Raw genomic sequence first — 4,090 nt, 5'->3', positions numbered from 1 at the left:
AAAAAGTAATGATTAATGGAAAACAGACGTCTTAAACAATCTGCCGTCTTTTAAAAATTTCTCAAAATTTACCATCCATAATTTATCACATCTGGGCGACTGACACATGCTGCAAGAACTTCATCATTCCAACATCGTTTCAGTGTCAACATGTGGTCTGGTATCTTGAATGAGGAATTTAATGGACCATTTGAATTGCCATCCAGACTTGATGACGACAACTACAAAAGTTTTATATTGGAAACAACATTATTAGAAAATAAAACGGCGAGTGACTCACAAAGTCTGTAGAGAAAGAGAAGAATATTTTAAAAGAAAAGCTTACCATCCCATAACATCACCCTGGACAACGTCCGACAAAGTCTCTCAGGGATGGCAAAAGACTGGACGGACTTATTGGTTCCCTAGTGGAGATTTATGGGACACAATATCCGTTAGCGCTTTAGATGTTTCCCACATTTTAGGCAAAGTCGGTTGGTTCGGCGGCGGAACAATGTGGTCTCTTCGCCGCGGAAGACGGCGACGAGTACGGACAGAAATTGCTTTTGATCGAGCAACTAGTGAGTTTGTCGCCGTAGAGTAAACATAAGATAAGAAGAGAGCTGAAGAAACAAATTTTCTGTCTGCTACTTTCGATTTGCAGGCAATTTTACAATTGCCATGTACTGATGTTGATCTCCTTTACTGTACAAGAAAATTTACTTTATACAATTTAACCCGGTACGAATGTGCGCCTCCCTAACGAAGCTTATTGTTTTGTATGGTCCGAGACAAATGGTAAAAAGGGAAGTTCAGAAATTGGAACTATTTTGTGTCACTATTTAACGAAATGTGTACCAGAGGAAGTCACGGAAGTCAGTTTGTTCTCGGACACATGTGGAGGACAAAATAGGAATCAATTCGTGGCTGCAATCCTATTGTGGGTAATTCAAAACAGCAACCATTTGCAAATCATAGAACACAAGTTCTTAGTCAGGTCACAGTTACATGGAAGCTGACTCGATGCATAGTGCGATTGAGTCTGCCAAGAAAATGTTGATATTTATTGTATGACTGACTGGATCAACGTTTTCAAACGTGCTAGATAAAAAAAAAATACAGGAAAGACACAAAGACTATAACAAAAAAAAAATATTAAGTCAAGGAATTTAAATACAACGAATTTAAAGACTTGAAAAAATTGGCTAATACAATAATTTTGAATAGAACCAAAAACACAAAGACAGCAAGTGAAATGGTTAAAAATCAAACGGACGCGGAAGACGGCGACGAGTACGGACAGAAATTCCTTTTGCTCGAGCATCTAGTATGTCGCCATAGAGTAAACTTTATACAATTACATGAAGAGGAGAACAGAATCGAGGTTCAACGGACCGAGGTAGAGGCACAAAGAGTAAAAGCAATAGTGGAACGTAACGCCAAAAATAATTATTAGTTGAAACACAGAAGAGAAGGCCACGAAAAGCAAGGCCAAGCTTTCATTGCTAACAGATCCTATGTGAAGATTGAATTATTCATTCTGGAGCAAGTCACCATGTCATTAGTTTCAGGGAATGGTTTACCTTACCACTGAAGCTTGGTGACGACGGAGAAATGTTTGCAATAGGAGTTGGAACCATTCAAGTGCAAATGTTGGTTAATGATAAATGGCAAGACGGATACTTCAAGGATGTATGGCATGTTCCAAGTTCAAAACAGAATTTGTTATCATCAGGTTCAGAACTACAAAATAATAATTAATTATAATAGAATATGCAGAAATAAACAAAAGATATTTTAAGAATTTAAACTAGCCCAAATGAAGGTTCTTCAATGAATGCACTTTCATTTGGTAAATTCTTTAAACAGAATTCTTTTCAGTGCATTGTAAATGGAAGTGTGAAAAGAATAAATCGTTATAAAATTTCAATCTCATTTACGAATTTTAACCACGCTAACTTGTTGTTGACCACAACACTTTAGTAACTAATAACTACAAAGTCTTTATTCCCTCATTTAATGTCACGAGGATGAGTCTTGTAAGTCTGCTTGGTTACCAAGGAAATAATTAGCAAAATATGGAGTGCTAGAATGCGACCTGACAGAAGTATTTACAGCAAGATTATTATTCTTCACAATTCCTGTCACTTCTGCAGCAGCTGAAAGGTCATTTAGCAAATTAAAACTAATAAAAAAATACTTAAGAAACAGTATGGGCCATAGTTCATTACGAAACAATTTCTACAAAAGTGGAAAAATTAGTTTCGAAGGAAAATTACACCATGGAATCATTCAGTAGGTGCAGAACATTCAGATTTCTTTTAAATTTTAAATAACTAAATAGTACCGTTGTCAATCCAACCTTTAAAATTAAGATGAGGGTGAAGTGAATTAGACAAATTATTTGATTATACAAATGTTCCATCATAATTCAACGATATAAAGAAAGGGATTCGGAAAAACATATACATATCTACTAATCACATCAAGTCTTGGAATTTTTATAATGAAAAATTAAAAACTATAAAATTCCTAGCAGCTAAAAACACGAAATTAAAAATATAAACGGTGTACTATCTATCAAATCCTTAAAAGAAATTTGGAAAAGTAAAAAACGAATGGTAACAGAGTAACTAATAAAAATCCGACTGTCACACATTTTACTGCAGCGCCAAAAACCAGCATGGTTTCTGGTCTTAGTGCCTCATAGCAGAGGCGCTAATTCTGAAGCAGATAGCAAAAAACATATGCTGGAATATCAAGATATTTTAACAAGTAATTTTTCTGGTCTTAGTGCCTCATAGCAGAGGCGCTAATTCTGAAGCAGATAGCAAAAAACAATGCTGGAATATCAAGATATTTTAACAAGTAATTTAAAATCAGTAGAAATGAAAATTAAAGTTTAGGATTCACTCACTTTCTTCATTACAGTGTAGTAATGAAGAAAGTGAAAATTGTATCGTCCTACCGCGAATGACGCTATACAAGATGGATGCTCGTTTCATATTGCAAGAGTGGTTCAAACATTTATTACCGAAAATAGGGATTTAAATATCATAACTTTATGTCCCAAAAGTCTAGATTTGAATCCAATAGAGAACATCTGGGACCGAATGATTCAGTTGTGGGATCATTAACTAGAGAGGACGCGTGTAAAAGTTTAAGAGATTCTTGGCACGAAATTCTTAAAACTTTGGAATCAATCAAACACGATTGTACCGAAAAGCCTGTAACGCGAAACGAAGCGGCGGTAATGGTTGTTGTGTGGAATGATTTTTAGGAAAGTGTTAGCGATAAAATTATAATCTGTGACATCATAGACAAGATTGCGGCGACCGGAACGTTCTAGAAGCGTTGGGCAATATTTCCGTATCCTGCTCCTGTCATTTGCCACCCTCCCCCCTTCCCCGCACACCTACAACCCGAACGAACGCGCGCGGACGCTGCTCTTGCGTCAAACATTAAAAGTCTTAAAAACTATCTGTGAAAGTGCACGAAATACAACACATTATTATCTTCCTAGGACCTCTCCTCCTCACCCTCTGGTAAGTCCATCGCTTTACCAAACAGAAAGAATAAATAAAGTTAATGTTCAAATTCAGGCTTCCACTGTAGATTTGATCACCGTTTCCGATCTTTACGAATCACTCTGTAAGTTTTTCTTAGCTGAACGAGATAACTTTAGGTATTTCGAAGAAAAGGCGATGGAATTAAGCGTATCGAAGCAATACACAACAAATTAATATCGGAAAAAGACAACCAAAAAGAAAAAAAAGATTTGATGAAACACCAAATCGCACAATCGTCAAAAGAATTTATTTTAAACCAAATCTCATGTTAATTTCCTGTTTTCTTATCTGGAATGATGTTTAATAAAGCAATGTTGATTAGTGTCAGTGTCGCACCCGTTACAATGGAAATACCCTAAGGCACACGACACTTTATACGACTTACTGTCACCGGCCGAACCAAGGACACAAACGTATAGTAATCGTGGATCACTTTGAAATAGCAGAATATAATTCATACCATCACAGACAGCCACAGGAAGGCGAATCGGCTTGCGAATCACCATTACCTGGCAGCTTTATGTAAAATGGCAGCTGCATAT

This window comes from Ostrinia furnacalis, unplaced genomic scaffold (genome assembly GCF_004193835.3).
Source record: "Ostrinia furnacalis isolate ACB-3 unplaced genomic scaffold, ASM419383v2 OfSCF0216, whole genome shotgun sequence".
In the NCBI taxonomy this organism is placed as follows: domain Eukaryota; kingdom Metazoa; phylum Arthropoda; class Insecta; order Lepidoptera; family Crambidae; genus Ostrinia; species Ostrinia furnacalis.
This window is presented reverse-complemented; position numbering follows the sequence as displayed.